This window comes from Vicugna pacos, chromosome 34 (assembly GCF_048564905.1).
Source record: "Vicugna pacos chromosome 34, VicPac4, whole genome shotgun sequence".
In the NCBI taxonomy this organism is placed as follows: Eukaryota; Metazoa; Chordata; class Mammalia; order Artiodactyla; family Camelidae; genus Vicugna; species Vicugna pacos.
Genome location: NC_133020.1, coordinates 21,185,632 through 21,203,424, shown reverse-complemented (window position 1 = coordinate 21,203,424; position 17,793 = coordinate 21,185,632). Strand labels below are relative to the sequence as shown.

General features: G+C 48.5%; 2 protein-coding genes across 8 annotated transcripts in view; one reads left to right on the top strand and one right to left on the bottom strand.

Annotated features, from left to right (window-relative positions):
- The window catches only part of FBXL14 (F-box and leucine rich repeat protein 14), a 429,592-nt gene that overhangs the window by 120,506 nt on the left and 291,293 nt on the right, over positions 1-17,793 (top strand). The window lies entirely within an intron of this gene.
- ERC1 (ELKS/RAB6-interacting/CAST family member 1) overlaps positions 1-17,793 on the bottom strand; it is a 294,829-nt gene that overhangs the window by 62,576 nt on the left and 214,460 nt on the right. The window lies entirely within an intron of this gene.

The following is a 17,793-nucleotide window of genomic DNA, read 5'->3' as shown; positions in this document are numbered from 1 at the left end:
TCGACAGCAGGCATATGGAAGAGCTTGAGCTCAGCCACAAACTCGAAGCCTGTCTTCTAAGTATTCTGACGGGCAGATCCGGGGAACTCTGAGCACTAACAAACGGAGGATGTAGGTCCGTTTACATCACGGAAATGAGACCTGCTTAACGGGTCTCTGCTGCTGGAAGCGAAGATTCTCAGTGACCCCCGTGACTTCCCACTGTCCCCACTCCAGATGATTCTAAGGAATGGCAGATGGCTTGTCCCAGGAAGCTCTCGTCAGCACCAAAGGGATGGCGACGGTCTAAATGCATCCTCCGACCACTTGAGAAAGTATGTTAAGTGGAGAAGTGAGCTTGAGAGGGAAGAGGTTCAAGCTGGTCTCACCCTGCAGTTTCCTGCTGACATCTGCTCCCTTTGGGGAAGCCCGGAGACTGACACACGGGAAGGAGAAACGCGCTTTCTCAACCAACGGGCTGCACTCTGTGCGCCAACACTCAGAACCACATGTTCAGCAGCAGGCAAGTAACAGAAGATGAATGAGAAATAGTTACTCTGTCCAATTAGACGAAGTCACGAGAACTTTCGCTGAGTGCAAGATAAAAGGTGAGAGGATCTGAGTTCCAGTCTGTGCTTAAGGAAAGTGTCATCATATGAAAGAGTAAGAATTATTCTGCATTGTCAAAGCATCTCGACCAAATCCCAAATTCTTCTGTAAGCGACATGCCTGGCCAGCTAGTGTGGTACTGTTAATCTCTGGGGTAAAACATCACACTCCCAAAACGCAATACAGCAGGTGACAATTCAGATCCTGAATTTTAAGATAAAGTCTGAGCCACTGGAATAGTGCCTTTTCAATAAGACATATATTTTGAAGTTTTTTCTTTTTTCTATGCAATTCAAATAAAAATTTTATTTTGTGGGGGAGGGCAGAGCATGTGCTCAGCACGCACAAGGTCCTGGGTTCGATCCCTGGCACCTCCATCGATGCTATCTATTTTTATTGAGTGTTGGTGACATACTATGAACTGAACAGAAGCAAAGTTTCTCTCCCGTCTCCAAGGCTCTCACCCTCTAAAAAATGCCCTAACAGATGAACATGCCGCGGTCCTTTCCATTTTAAAACTGTCCTCGCGATACTGACTTCTGCACGTCTGCGTGCCTAGAAAGCGCAAATCGCAGTCAAGAAAGTAGAACGCCGCGCCTGCACGTTGTCCCTGTGACCGCAGAGGCCCCGGGTAACGTCAGGATCCTCTGTGGGCTCATCAGCTTCAGGTTTCTCTTTTGTTTCTGGAAAGGGACGGGGCTAGCACTGTTCTTTTGTCTACAAATTTGATAAATTTGAAATGGACACCATGGGGGAGAACAAACTCTTGAAAAAATGTGGAGGGTAGGCACAAATACTAAAGCTAATGAACGGGAACAGCCATCTGACTTTTCGGGAATAAGAAAAATCCTTGGTCCCTCAGTGTGTGTGACAGCAAAGAGTATGTGGTGTAGCTGAACTCGGGGGCTCAGCTTTACAGAGAGCACTCAGAAGTGTCTAAAGTCCAACATTTTTAAATAGCCTGCTTTTCAGAGGGAATGGAATTTAAAGTGAAAAAAAAGCAAACAAGAATTTTATTTTAGTGCCCACCTAGTAATGTAACTGCTTCTTTGAGAAAAAGATACTTTGTTTGCTTGGGGGGAGGGGGAGGTAATTAGGTTTCTTTGTGTATTTTTAAATTAATCTTTATTTTATTTTTATTTTTCGGTGGAGGCACTGGGGATTGAACCCAGGACCTTGTGCCTGCCGAGCACGCCCTCTGCCGCTGAGCCATACCCGCCTCCCCGAAAAAAAGATGCTTTCTGATAACAAAGTAATAACCCTTCATTGGAGAAAAGCTGAAAGATATAGAAAACTATAAAGGAGAAAATAAAAATACCAGAAATAGTTCCTTTCTAGCCAGAGCCAATTACTGAGACTGAAAGTCAGCTGTTCTAATACCAATACGGCCACTTCGGAGGCAACGCGCGTTGGTAGGGATTAGCGAGTGGCTTTGGAAGCTGTGCTGAGGCCTCTCCGAAGCAGAGGAACGCGCGCGGGCGGGACCCTTCTGACTCCATCTCCGCGAGTCCTGAGCCCAGAGGGAGAAACGCAAGCACACGGATGCGAAAGGGGGTACGTGTGCCCCAAGCCCGGGGCAAGACGCTCTTGCTGCCAATCACTCCCCTGGTCTGCGAGTGACTCCCCTCAGTTAAAGAAAAGGAAGAAAGAGGTGAGGGGACAGAACCTTTCAAAGTGACTAGAACCCCCTACTGCATGCTGACAGGCCCCCCGACTGCAGAGTGAGCAGGCAGTAAGAGAAATCCAGCTTTCAGCCACCGGTCTACCCCTCCATCCCTGGTGCTGTAAACTAACAGGTAAGAGCATAGGTAAGCCTGCCCTTTGACCTGCAAATTCTAACAGAATCAAGATGTCTCTAGAAGTACTCTGCGGTGGCATCTGAGCTTCGAGAAACAGGAAGGACCCCCCCCCCGTCCCCTCCCTCCTTCTAGCAAAATTCAGAAACAGGAGGCAGACATTCAAGGCAAATGGGACTCAAAATCCGCTGGTAATTCCTGGATGGTTGGGAACAGCGCGTCAGCCCTCTCTTCCCTGCACACGAGAGACACAACCAGTGTTGGAATGACGGTGGTTAACATTTAAGACGGAGTCCTCGGTAAGCGTGCATGTTTAACAGAAGCGCAAGACGGGGAGGAGTGTTCTGTCCCGGCCTGTGCCGCGTCTCCACCATCCGCATCTCTGGTCTCAGCACCACTCTCGCTGCCCCTGTCACTTTCATCGGTTTCCTTCCACATCAAAGGCTTTGTTTGGTCTTGTATGTGACCAGCTACCATTTCCCACCCACTTCTTCCTTGCTGTCCTCGAGGACCCTGTGTGACCGAGTCGCCCCCGTTTTCACTCAGGCTTACGCCACGCGCTCCACCCGGAACCCTGGAGCGCTCTCGCCTTCAGGATCCGGCTCCTCGCCGCCTGCAAGCTGCCCTGTTCAGCGTCTCCTTTCAGCCCCGTCACAGTTCCGACCCCACTGGCAGCACCCGCTCCGTCCAAGCCCTGCAGAACTTCGCACGGCCGCGGCGGCCGCTCCGACCGTATCATGTGGCGGGCTGACGTCTTTAAAACTTTCTTTCAATGTTTCTGAGTCTACTATTCTTTCAATTTATTGGGCTGCTAATTTTTGAAACTTTTAACTTTTTTCTTTTTTATTGTGGTAAAATACAGGTAACATAAAATTCACCACCTCAGCCGCTTTGAAGGGCACGGTTCGGGGGCGAGTGCACTCCCCATGCCTGCACCGGCTCCTGACCCTCCTCTCGCAAAACTCAAACTGCATGTGCTGAACACTCTCTGCTCCCCTTCCCCATGGTCCCAGCTCCACCCTCGACTTCTCGTCTCTGTGAGTCAGGCTCCTCTGGGCGCCTCACGTAAAGGGAACCGTGAAGCGTTTGTCCTTTGTGACCAGCTTATGTCACTTAACACACGGTCCTCAAGGTTCATCCCTGTGGCTGTGGGGGTGGGTGGTCAGAACCGCCCTCTTTTTCAAAGCTGAACAATGTCCACTGTATGCAGACATCACACTTTGTCCGTTCACCAGCCGATGGACATCTGGGCTGCTCCCACCTGCTGACTGCTGTGAATGCCCCTATCTTTAATTTCTAAAATACATTATTTTCCTTTCAGAGTCTTGGTGCATGACTGTGAACACCAGAAGCGCACAAATACGGTTAAGTTTCTGCATCGCATGTGCCTACACTGTTCACATTTTTTTTCTTTCCCTGCAGTGACTCTCCAGACTCCGACGTTACCTGCCAGTCTTCCTATTTGCCTGAGGCCTTCTTAGTTGCCGCTGGGGCACAGGCTCCATGAAGGCAGGGTCTCTGTCTGTCAAGCTCACTGTGCAGCCCAGGTGCCAAGGACAGTCCCTGCCGCGAGTGGGCAGTGCACAAACGCACCCTCCCTCTGGGGCCCCCGTCACCTGCGGCAGTGGTTCCCAAAAGCCCCAGTGTTGTCCCGTATTCTGAGCTGTGGGAACAAGCCCTGCCTTTGGTGATACAAGATCTACGTTATGCCACAGTGTAATAAACAAAGAGACAACGGACAAGGAAATTCTCGGCACGTGAAAGTCAGTCCTAAGTGCCTACCGAGGGGGGCGTCTGTGAGGGGGAAGGAGGCTGACTTGCAGAGCCCGGGAAGAGTTCAAGAATGAGTAAGTCCGTGGCTGCGGACGGGTGTGCAACTCACAAAAGTGTATCAGACTTGCTGGACAAACAGCGGTTCTCAAACACGACAGAAATGATTGCAAGTGGAAGTCTGTGCTCAGCTCCTGACCAGCCGCATCTGAACTTCAGAGGATGTCCAGCTATACTTTTAAGAAGCTTTCGGGGACGGGGGGGATAAATCAGGAATTTGGGGTTAACAGTAACAAGGACCTACTGTACAGCACAGGGAACTATATTCATTATCTTATAATAAACTATAATGGAAAAGAATCTAAAAAAGTTACATATTATGTGTGTGTGTGTATACATGTACATATATAACTGAATATATATACACACAAAAACTGAATCACTTTACCATCAATCAACTATACTCTAATTTTAAAAATAAATTGAAAAAAAAAGAAGCTTTCTAGGTAATTTCGAGACCTGCTACTTCACAGAAAGATGAACTAATTTAAAAGACCAGCAGTAAGGCGTTAGGTTTCCCTGATTCCCCACATCTTTGCCAAGACTGAGTTTTTAATATTTGTATTTACTTTTCCAAGTTCTTAAGTATATACAGACCCTTCCAATTCCACTGTAAAAGTGATCAGCTATACCAAACTCCTAAATTCTGAGGACAGTGCACATGCTCACAGTTGGTCATCGCTGGGCTTAGCGATGTCACGCACAGAGACCGCCGTGGCACGGCCCGGCCCAGCACAGAGACCCCCGTGGCACGGCCCCGCCCAGCACTGTCTGAAAGGCGAGCATTTTGTGACGTATCCACAGGCAAATCTCCGCCTATCTTCACTGCGAGGGCCGTCACAAGACAGACAGGTGAATCAGATCTTCAGCTTCTAAATCTCTGCCTTTAAAACTAGCTGTCAAGCCAAGGGAGTTTGTTGGGGATTTACTCAAATCCTATCAAAATCCCTCGTGAGTTATGTCCTAAACCCCGTGATTTGTGTTGGAAGTTGGGGGTGGGGGGGAGGAGGAATAGCTTTGCATGAGCCGCGACAGATAAAGTTAAGTGGTGGGTTCGCAGTAACACCTGGGGATGCTGTGCACAGAAGATTTGACGGCCTTTTCTTTCATTTTGTCTTTGCTATTTCATAACAGCATGTCCTTCGCCTCATGTTTGATGGTATAACATGAACAGCCATTTCAGAACATGAATCTCCCTCGTAAAGATACAGTCGCTTCAGAGCACGGCCCGCTGGATTCCGCTGTACTCACGCTTCGGGCTGTATCATTTACTGTGTCCTTTTTCCTTAGGAGGTTTCTGTTTCCAAAGGAAAATAACATCTTCTTACATTGCTTCTCTGAACCCAAACACCAGAACCCCCCCCATATTCAGACGTCTGTTCTGAGAATCACTGAAGGCTTTAAGCAGTTAATCCCTGCACTCTGTCACTGTCCCACTGTTTACTCAAACTTCTCCAGCCGTAGACGGATAACACGTCCCCACCAGCTGTCCACATGGGGCTACCGTGGGGGCCGCCTGCCTTTTCGTCAGCCTGCCCTGCACGCCAAGTCTGTCTGCTCTGACACTTGCTAGAACACTGCCAGTGGGATCATGGCCCTCGGTTCTCCACCTTCTCAGCACAACCGAGAACGAAGCGCGTCTTGATTTCACAAAAAAGCCAACATTACACAGAACAGCTAATGTTTGGATCTGGGGTACACTGACTGAAAAAAGTACGAACAGTTTCAGTGAGTAAATATCCAAACTCTTCAAGCCGTCTGTGAAGCATATGAAAGCTGCAAGGACACACGTGAGTGACTGCTGGAGCCACCGAGAGAGGACCGGAGATGTGGAGCCACTGAGAGAGGACCAGAGATGATGGGGCCACCGAGAGAGGACCAGAGATGCTGGGGCCGCCAAGAGAGGACCAGGGATGTGGGAGCTGCCGAGAGAGGACAAGAGATGTGGGGGGCCGCCGAGAGAGGACCAGAGATGCGGGGGCCGCCGAGAGAGGACCAGAGATGCGGGGGCCGCCGAGAGAGGACCAGAGATATGGGGCTGCCGAGAGAGGACCAGAGATGCCTGGGCTGCTGAGAGAGGACCAGAGATGTGGGGGCTGCTGAGAGAGGACCAGAGATGCCTGGCTGCTGAGATCATGAAGGTCACCAAGGCACTTTCTGGCCAGAACAGATGAAAACAAACTCTGTAACTTACTACCTTCCTGTGGTAATGATTCCACAATTCAATCATTCTTCTGCTATCAGTTTGTTGGCAAAAAACTGTAAGAACAACTCCTTTCCTGTGCATGTCTGGAAAGAAACATCTGGTGGGGAAATCCTGCAGGAGCAGGCGGCGACTATGCGTGCATCTGGGGGATGGACGTTACTACCGCCGGCAGAGCTGGTCTCGTCTTCCCTGTGTCTTCCCTTAGGCTCCAGGCACCTGTCAGCTGCCAGGCTCACCCTAGGAGGCACGGGCACTACACCTGCCTTTCCATCTTACACACAAGGGCGCATGGCCACAGGGGCACCGGGGGGGGGTGTAGACTCTTCTGATAAAAGTGTTTTTTTTAAGTTCTGCAGTTTTTCTGCATTAGTAACATTATTTTTAAAGGAAAGATACGTTCAAGAACAGCACAGCAGCCACCATCACTGCCTACCGAGCCACACATCTCCTTCCCAAAGACACAGGGAAGCGACAACTGAACATACTGCTTCAAAACAAGCTTTAGAATTCACGTGAACTAAAAGCGGGTTTAAAATTTTAACTACTTATTTTAACAACAGTCATAAAGATTTAAAACCCACAGAAAATGGTAGCTCTTCCTGTATGGTGACCTGGCCTCGGACCTCCCGCCCCTCTGAGGGGACCTCTGTCTGCCTTATGTTACAGCAGCGTCCACATCGTTCCCGTTTCGGAAACCTCATCAGTGGCATGAACCTCGTCACGTCCACCTTCAACTCAGCCGATTCCGATGCAGTGGTCGTGCTCGCCTGGTGCCTTGCTTACAGGGGAAATTCCGTTTTCCCAAGTGTCATTCACCCTGCGACTAGTTAGCCTGGCTGATCAGAGCAAGTGTAATAAGGACAAAATACATTCTCTGATTTCCAGTCTGTTTCACAGCAAAATTTTTACCTGTAGACACAGTTATTCTCTAGATCAGCATCTGTCAAAGTGTATTCCCCAGAAGCGAGGTGAGAGACACTAAAAAACATCCCGTGAAGAAAAATTCCCGTGGCCAGATAACTAGGAGGAACACTGAGCCCAACAGGATGCTGGCACAGAACTTCTAAGAGCTTCTTACGGTGGGAGCTACGCACCTTTAACAAGAGTGTGTTTTGGGGTGGGGGCTGCCCGGGTGCCGCCCGCAGGCCAAGTCTGTCCGCCCAGTATTTACGTTCAGTCCATGAGCAAAGAATGGCTTTTACATTTTTATGTGGTTAAAAAATTAAAGAAAAGAATAATATTTTTGTGACATAATATAAAATAATATTTTGCGAAAATGTGAAATTTAAATTCCAGTGTCTATAAGTGAAGTTTTTACGGAACACAAACATGCTCATTTGTTTATGTGTTTTCTACGGCTGCTCGAGCCCCAGAACAGGAAACTTAAGTGGTGTGACAGAGCCCAAAGGCCCACAAAACCCAACGTATCTGCTACCTGGCACTTTGCAGCAGAAGTGTGCCAACCCTGTTACAAACCACTTCCAAACTCGCTCGAATGGAACCCTACTTCCTTGTTTTCCGAGTGGAACACCCAGTTAATACCTTGAGACACACAGTATCCCAAGAAAACAGTCTGGAGAGTGGTGACTTAAGGATAAGCCAGTGGCTCTTCAAGAGACTGAATGAAAGAGTCTTAATGAGCAAAAGGGTAAAAGCCTGCCGTGACCATCATGCCGCCGGGATCACCCCACAGCCAGATGCTCCGCTCAGCACTTCACACGGATTAGCGATTAATCCCGACAAGCACCCGGGAGCCTGGGGAGGAGACCTCGAGCAGGCTGCTGCACCGACGGGCAGGAGTGAGAGCGGGTGCGGCAGCGCTCTGCCTCGAAGGTGCTGGAGGTAATGCGCGAGACCGGCGAGAGCGGGGCGGGGGGTGCGGGAGCGCTGGTGGAAGGAAAGTCTGCAAAGGGCTGACGGCAGTGGTCTGAGAGGCAGAAGAGAACAAGGAGTGCATGGGTGTGTCTTGGAAGCCAAAGAAAGTTTCAAGAAATAAGAAGTGATCAAATACTTCGAAGTGTTTACAGACACGTCCAGACAAAGACTGCGAAATTCCCCTTGGACTTAGCTCTTCGAACGTCACTAGTAGGTCAGTGCTGGGGCGGAAGCCACGCTGGGAAGGGCTGAGGAGTACACAGCCGTGAAGAAGTGGAAAGAGGCATAAATCAGTCCTTCAGGATGACAGAGAGCAAAACTAGAAGCCCCGGCTCTCAGGGCAGCAAAAGGCCTTACAGACCATCAGATCCACCCGCGAAAATCACGGCTCGGTTTCGTTCCGTTACATTCCTGTCGCGTGGCCCTTCCGTTCATGCCGAAGCCCATCCGAAGCCACGGAACTCCAGCCGCCCAGAGCCACCTCCGCGGGCTCTGACCCCTCCCCCTGAGAAGCCACTTTGTAAAGCCAATCCCGCAGGCTCCTCTTCGTGACTTCCTTAGTTTCATCCCTTTAGGCCACATTAGACATTTAGTCACTCTTCCCACATAACTGTTTTTAAAATACCTAGAAATGCTGGCCTTTCTCCTTAGTGCTAAGTGATTACTTGCCAAGCGTTTGTGACCACGGCGCCGTGGCTTCGTTCTTCCCCAAGCCCACGGACCCTGAAGAGAAGTCGCGTGGAGCCAGACCTGTAAGAACTGGCATTTCGTGGGCTGATTGGCGGATGGATTTCCGAGACAAGCAATTGTGTCCAGAGTTTTCATTTAAAGCAACCTGCAGGCTGTATCACGTGTAAAGTCCATCCTCTAAATCTCAGTTAAGTAGCGCCAATACGTGTTGAGCCTCCCGCCTTGATTATCTTGGAGGACAAAGTAAGACTTAAGAAATTAGTATGAAGGGTACTAACAAAATGTGGGTCTTCAATGGCTCTTTCATGATTAGACTGATATTAAGGCATTTTACTGGAATTAAAGTATAGCATCATCGAGGGCTGTTCCTGCTTGAGTCACACGAGACGTGATGCCACGACCCCGAGGACGGCATTATTGCTGACAAAGGGGCTTTCGTCTCCTGACTGGCTCGGAGCTCAGGGGTCTTTTCTGCCTGGCTTCTGGGGCAATCTCTGCAGAACAGGGGCCCTTAACACACCATCTGTCTGCTGCTGCCCTGGGAAGTAAGAGAAGAGAAAGCCTTTTGTGAAGGGAAAAAGAAAAAAAACATTGTATCTTAGTTTATAAGGTTCGCTACTTGATCTGCCCAAAGGCACCTCTGGGCAAGACTTAACTGCTTCTCTAACCTGAGAGTTTCGTCACCGGCAGAACTCAGAGACCGGACTGAGCACACACGCTTACACGGCATGAGCCTACACTTCAAAAAGAGAAACAGGTACTTCGAACAACATAGTCCTGTCTAGAGTAAACACACGTTGTCTCGCGCAGGGGATCATGAACACAGGAAGTTTTATGTGCATGCACTTTGAAAGAAACTGAAAGTAAAAGTAAAACCGTTACGGTCTCCGCCCCCATCGTCTCTCACCATGCGTGTTATTTAATTCTTGCAAATTCCTGTGACCACCGCGTTGCGCGCGCTTCCGGAGACCTGCTCGAAGAGGTGTGGGGGTGGGCTGAAGGGGTCGCAGAATGGGAGGTGATTTGGGGACCCACTGACAGGTCCAATTTGGTGTTTTCTGGATTAAGAAGGTGAATTTGAAGAACATTCTCGCCACAAAAAGCCACGGCTCTACGTCAAAGATAATTATACAAATTCACAAGCTGCACGTGATGACAGTCAGGCCAGCCGCCGTGTGGCGCCCAGCCAGCGCTCCCAGCCTGATGCTTCAGTCACCTGGAAATTTCTGATTTCCTTTCTTAGTGCCTTTTTAATCCTTTTCACTTAAAATGCTGTCTTCTAATCCTCTTGCCTCCGCTGCTTCAGCTCAGTTCAGCGCACACTTACTAAACGTCTTCTTTGTGACAAGGGTGACACTAACCACTGAGCCAAGACAAGCAGTCTTACAACGTCATCCTGAGAAATGGTCCGGGTGGGAGGAGCCGGGTGGCGGGCTGGGGTCTCGAGGTGGGCGGAGCCCCGGGGGGGCCACGAGGCGGGCACAGCCTCGGGCCCCCGGCAGCCCTGGGGAGAGCAGGGAACTTCCGCATGTCGCGTCGTGTCGGATGGAAACACGGCCGAGCGGGTCTCTGGGCCTCACAGGCGGTGCACGCCAGGCGCTGATTTACTTATCAACCAAGAAGGAACGGTTGCTTCCTTCTGAAAAGTTACTTGTAAAACTGGAACATAAACCCTCTCCAATCTGCCTGGTTAACCACTTACGTCTAGAAAGTACTTCCCCCTGCACTTCATTAATAATGTCTCTCCACTAAAATAAGAGAATCTTAAATTGTTTAAGCATATAAATCTTTGTGTTCTGGATACTTCCGCTGAAAAACAAGCATGTGTAATTATTTTATAAAATACATGCGTTTAAAAATTTCAAATAATAAGAGACTGAGAAGACCAGTCACAAACTGGGAGAAAATATGCAAACGACACATCTGATAAAGGACTGTTACCCAAAATACACAAAGAACTCCTAGAACTCAACGATAAGAACCTGATGAGAAACAGGCAGAGGCCCAGACGCCACACGTGAAAGCAGCTCCACGGCACCGGGCAGACGCGCCCGGACGCGGAGCGGTCCCACTGCACGCCTAGGGCACAGCCACCACCCGGGCCCCGACAGCGCCCAGTGCTGGCGCCCGTGGGGAGCAGCGTGGACCCTCACGCGCTGCTGGCGGAAGTGCAGACGCACGGCCCCCGTGGAAGACAGCGCGGGAGGCTCTCGCTCGGAAAACCAGACCTGTGCTGACCGCAGGGTCCAGCAGCCACAGTCCTCGGCGTTCACCCAGACGGCCGAAAACTTGTTTCACACAAAAGGCCAGGGCAGGGACATTTACAGCAGCCTTATTCACAACTGCCGAAACTTGGAAAACACCTTCAGTAGGTGAGTGGTAAACTGTGGCACACCCAGACGAGAAAATATTATTTGGCGCCAAGAGGCAGAGAGCTATAAAGCCGTGAAAAGCTGTGGAAGAAACTTTAATTCATATTACCAGTGGAAGAAGCCACTCGGCAGGTTTACGTACTACACACTCCAACTACACGACGTTTTGGAAAAGGCAAATTGTGGAGGCAGCAAAAAGCCTAGTGTTGCCAGGGGCTGGGGGAGGCGGGTGGAGCGCAGAGGACTCCCCGGCAGTGAGAACCCTCTGTGCGACACCGCCGTGGTGGGTACGTGTCAGCGCACATCTGCCAAAACCCACAGAACTGCAGAAGCACGAGCGGACCCCACGTGAAGCGCGGACTTTGGGTGACAAGGATGTACCAGTGCAGGCTCACTGGTGATGATCAACGTGCCTGCAGACGTCCCCGAGGGAGACGGTGCAGGGATGGGGATGGGGCAGAAAGGAGAACCCCAAGTGTACATACACGTGGTTTTGTGTTTCTCTCCAACTGTATCTCTCAGCCTTTAGTCAAGAGTCAAACAGACGCGAGCTTTATTTCCCAGGGTTCGTGTGGCTAAGGACTGTGAGCTCGGTTACAAGACGATGGCGAAAACGCACCATGAGGGGTTTTCACAGCATAAACTCTCAAGCTGTCCCGGAGTTTTCCCTTTCTCCCTCCTGAGAAATCACCGTCTTCCTGGCTCAACGCAGAGAGAATCTCATGTTTAAAGTGTATTAAAAATACCCTTCCTTCCGCTGAAATTTTGACAGAATCTACTGAGTTCTGAGAGCAAAGGTCAGGATTAGCTAGGAGACCACCACCACGAAACTGAGTCAGTTATCTCAAACAGACAGAACAAAATGAAATAAAAGCTGCTCCCCCAAACTGGGCAATCCCCGCCTCAGCCCCCAAGACAATGTTAACATAGTTAGATGTCTTATTATAAGCAAAGGTGAAGACGTTTTTACAGTTAACGTATGAAATCCAGGATGTAAAAGACGAGGCTCAGACCCGGTTCACATCACCACATGCACACGTGGTTCGCATGCCCGGCACTCATCAGGGCGCCTCCCCTGAGAGAAAAGCACCCGACACTAGAGTCGGGAGGGAGACCGTGAGGAAGGTTCGTGACACAGGTGCTCAGAGAGGATGGAGGGATGAGCCAGTAACAGCTACATAACTTCCCTTAAAAAATGAGTCAACATCAACAGCCGACTGGATAAAGAAGATGTGGTATATTTATACAATGGAATACTACGCAGCCATAAAACGACAACATAATGTCATTTGCAGCAACATGGATGTCCCTGGAGAATGTCATTCCAAGTGAAGTAAGCCAGAAAGAGAAAGAAAAATACCATATGAGATCGTTCATATGTGGAATCTAAAGAAAGAAAGAACATAAATACAAAATAGAAACAGACTCACAGACACAGAATACAAACTTGTGGTTGCCAAGGGGACAGGGGGTGGGAAGGGACAGACCGGGAGTTCAAAATTTGTAGATCCTGGCAGGCATATGCAGAACAGACAAACAAGATTATACTGTGTAGCACAGGGAAACATATACAAGATCTTTTGGTAGCTCACAGCAAAAAAAAAGTGACAATCAACAGATGTATGTTCATGTATAACTGAAAAACTGTGCTCTACACTGGAATTGGACACAATATTGTAAAATGACTGCAACTCAATAAAAAATGTAAAAAAAAAAAAGACTCAACATCAATACCAACATAACCAAAGTCTGAAATTACAACACAATTGGCTTCAAGGAAGAGCAGACAAGTAGTTTTAAAATCAACATTTATTTGTTCCTCTGAAGAAGAACAGCAAAAACAGAGGTGGAATGAAGTGGCAGTACACTTCTTAGGGCTAAAATGTAGGAGCCGGGAAACACTGCATCCTTAGCAAAAGGGGACCAGAGACAGGCGTTCGCGGCATATCACTCAGTGGAATGTTATGATACCATTTAAAATAATGATATAAATCAACATCAACTGATTTATAAAGATTTTCATACTTACTGCTAAGTGGCAAAAATCTTTATGTGAAGATACAAACAGAATGAAGTCTGAACAGTCATACAACAAACAATTGGCTAACTCTAGGGGAGAGAGAAACGGCCAGAGAACAAACGCTTCCGAGCTTCAGCAAAGACATGGACACACCCCCAAGTCCAGGAGTCTTCAGATTCAAAGAATCTTCACTTACAGTCAAGGTATTTCAGTAAATTCGTACTTCGAGGCCCCGTGTCCATAGCCATGGCAAACAAAGAGTGGTCTGGAAAGCCACCGCGGGGCTCAAACACAATTTAAACATACGTGTGGACCAGAAACGGAGAAGCACCAAGAGGTCCTAGGGCCGCAGCCACAGCCTGCCGGGAGTCCAGACCAGCCAGAGGCCGGGGTGGCGCGACTCTGATTCTCACAGGGGCACTAAACGCGCTTCACAGCAGACACAGGCTCACCACTCACACTAGGAGCTAAGATCCCCTGCCTCTCACGCATCCCCACGGGCGCTTGCTCTCTAGTTAGGACACAGAAACGCAAGGAGACGGCCTCAAGAACAGAAGCAGAAGCAAAACGTTTGCCGGCTCTGTGACTGCGTCTCTGTGAAGGCGTCACTGTCGCCCGGGTCAGAAAGCGGTACTGCAGCGGACATGCTTACGGTGCCACTGTTTTCAGGTGGCCCAGACAAAGTCACCTGTCTCTAGCAACACTGAATAAATTATCAGGCAGATAATTGCTAGACAAGTAAGTGGTACAGTTACACGACACAGGATGAGAGGGCATGAGACTGAAAGAACTAGTTACTACATCCTTAACCGGGCACATAACTAGGACTGCGAGCTCTGGACAGAGTGGAGGAGGAAGAGCATTAGAAGTGACAACTGCCGCTAATTTTCTGAAACACGAGAAAAAGCTGAGTCTTTGCCTTTACAGCACTGCTGTATGTCTCGAATGAAATGAATGAAAATGAAAGTTCCACTGTCGGAATTTAGGAGCTGAAGGCTGGAAGAGGAGGGGGGCAGAGGCCCTGGGCACCGCGTGGTGAGCCTCTGGTCGGAGTGCCCGAGAGATGCGGACAGAACAGAAATCAGAGCTTGAGGCGCACGGCTTACAGTCGCAGGGTGACAAAGGAGAATGGAGGTCGTGCGGCACCAGCCCACAGACCGGGAGGGCGAGGGAAGGCAGGCAGCAGGCTGAGGGCGCCACACCCGCGCTTCTGCAGAGTCAGGAGCCAACAAGAAGCACCAGGATGGGCCTGAAGTCCAGAGTGACAGAAAAATCCTCCAAAAACCTCGAAAAGAAAAAATAACTGACTCTAGGAGGTGGGACTCGGGGCAGAAGAGGCAGTTTTGATGCTTTTCTTACAAGTTCGTCTGTTACTTGATTTTTCACATGGCCGTGCATTATGTAAATTATACACCTTGCGAAAGAAAATAATGGAAAATGTCTGTCCTGTGAAAGGTGAAGCTGTTGTTCTCAGCCACAAAACAGAGGATACTGGTTTTCAGTCTTAGAACAAAGGCCCCCGCTTCAGACCCCAGCGCCGAGCCCACTGCTGCTGGCTCTGGGAGTTAAAACCCCCATCACAGCCCTTACAGTTTGCTCCCACTGGGAACCGCTAAGCTCCACTCCAGAAGCGGCTCGAGGAGGAGCCAAGAACCCTACAGACCTGCGGTCAGGAGTCGTGGGAGCTTCCGGCTGAAGTCCCCCTTGATCGCCCCTTTCCTTCAAACCCCACGCATCCTCCTCCTTAATCCGTCCTTCTTCCACCTCCTCAAACCCCCCGCACCCCCACCGCGGACACGCCCCCAACTCAGTATTTCCTGCCTGAACTTCTTTACCGCATCCTTTCCCAGTACCTTAATTATTCGCACATTTCCCCTGCTCCTCAGCTGGGGAGGTAGGAAGCAGCCTCAGGTGGCAAAGGGAGACCAAGGCGTTAGCTCTGTCCCTTCCCATTTACGGGCACAAGTGGCGAAGTGGCCCACCGTCTACTGGCCTTGGTTTCCCCAGACCTGTAACAAGTGCGCCCTCACCCAGCAGCTCTCCCAGAAACCAGCTCAGCACAGTGCGCGCCTGCAAAATGGGAAACAATGCAACAACTTGTTATTACTACTGCAGTACTGATTACATCTTTCTGTATACCAAATAGGATCTCGTAATAGAGAGCTACTATTAAACATTTGTGACGTGTGGTCAATTTGGTTTAGGCTATTATAAAATTATCTTTCAGATATTAAATGCAATTTTAAATACAACTTTTTTTCTTAGATTGAAAAAAGAAAGCCCAGCATTCATGGGCCCCTACAGATGAGGTAACATGCTAGGTGCTGTACATTCATCACCACGAGACACTTCTGTCCTGGCCGACTACAGGGCAGCTTACAGCATCTCGTCCACAGACTTGTGAAATGGTTTTTCCAAGAAACAGTACAGGAAAAGATTACGTAAAATGGAGCCTAGAGTAATGAGATTGTGCCACACTCTCCATTCTGGAGAGAGACACGTAGAAACAGAAAGTTCTACTTTCTGCTGGCCGTCTCTAACCTTTCCAAGAGGCAGAAATAATGAATTTTAAATAACCGTACAAAATTACCCTAATGAACTATTCATCAACAGGAAACAACCAAAAACACTCAGTTTTGTTGTTGTTTTAAAACATCTGTCCTTATAAACAGTTCCTATTAAACCTGAAGGGAGGGCTTTTTCTTTACGTTTAAAGACCACCTTTCAAACACAAAGACTTGAGGCACCTTGTGTCTCGTATTAAGAAAGACAGAAGAGACACTACACTCGTGCAAGACGTGCTGAGCGGTAACCCTTAGATTATTCCTTCATGAATATACACGTTGACTTACTCATGTTTGTTCCCACAAGAAAGAGGAATGAGTGATCGGTATGGTCGATGGTAAGAATTACACTGCTTAAAAATCTAATCTGAAAAGCAGATAGAATTAAAAGAAAGTTGAAGTGTATATAATATTCCCTTTACTGAACTGTCTTCCCCAACTTCTGCCCCTCTACTGCTAAACTTACAGGACTTTATGAAACATGCCCTCATTTATCTGCTTAACAATAAATTCAGTTGCCTTAGCTTCTGAGGGGTGTTCTCCTACAGCAGAGAGAGTGCTGGTTCAACAGAGCAAGAAACAAAGCCGAACTCGGCGGTCCCTGGCCAAGGTCCGCCCATTGGCGCAGCCTCTGGACCCATAATCACTTGGCATCGTTCAGCCTCTAGTCTAGTTACAAACAGCACACCCGGGGCTCCCCGAGTTTATCAAGGGAAGCTCTGCAGGAAAGGCCCCGAGAGCGGGGCAACGCACATCGATGCAGAACATCGACACAAACTGCTTTTATTTGTAAAGTTGTCTTTTTTAAAATGTGCTGTTGCGTTTTTTCCCTTGGCAAGTCTCCCAAAATGCTGGACCACGAGTGCAGATTAAAGACAGAAGGGAACGCTGAAGGGGACAATAAAGTGATTTCTAAAAATCCCCCAAAGTTCACGTTCTGCCTAAAACCGAAAAAGGGAGGCCTGAGAGCCTCCCTACGAACATCAGAAAGGCAGGCGCTTCACCAGATGGCAGCGAGCTGGTCTAGCGTGTATTTCTCGAGGTCAGCGGGCCAGCTTCTAGCCGCTCATCAGCCTTCGGATCACTGTGACTACAGTGCCTGACAACGGTGACGGTTTAATTTAAATCTCACAACAACCCAAAGAGTAGGTGTTACGTCATTTTCATTTCAGAGATGGGACAGACACAGTTAAATTAATTAACTTCTTCGAATTCACACGGCTAAAAGATGGCCAAGGTTTTTTTTTGCTTGCTCAAGTCTCACTTCCTTCTTTTTTATTTATTTATTTTTTATTGAGTAAATGGCCAAGATTTTTAACCCTAACTCTGACCTCCATCACCACATATCAACACTACCAGAAGGGATACGATTATTGGAAACAAGTTAACCTGACAAACTTGTAAGTATAAGAATCGGTTTGTTTAAAAAAACACTAGTCGTGGAAGAGTATGGTGCATGTCTCCACAGTCATGAGATTAGCAAAACCAGAACGCAGGGCTGCAAACTTGGTTTTTTCAGCTAATATACTGAAAGGGGTAAAAGAGATGCAGGGGAACTTAAAGCAGACTTTAGGGACACAGAAACCAGCCGCAACACATGGACTGACTTGGATGCTACATTCGACAAACTACACATAATCAAAGTACAAATCTTTTAAGAAACAACCTGGCAAATGTTAACACTAACTTTGATGAAAATAAAGAATTACTGTTACATTTTTTCAGCTGTGCTAATGGTACTGCTGCCATGCTTTTAAAAAGAACTCTCATCTTTTAGAAATAAATCCTGAATGATTCAGGATAAAATGATTTGCTTCAAAATAAAACAGAATGGGGAAGTGAGAACACAGAT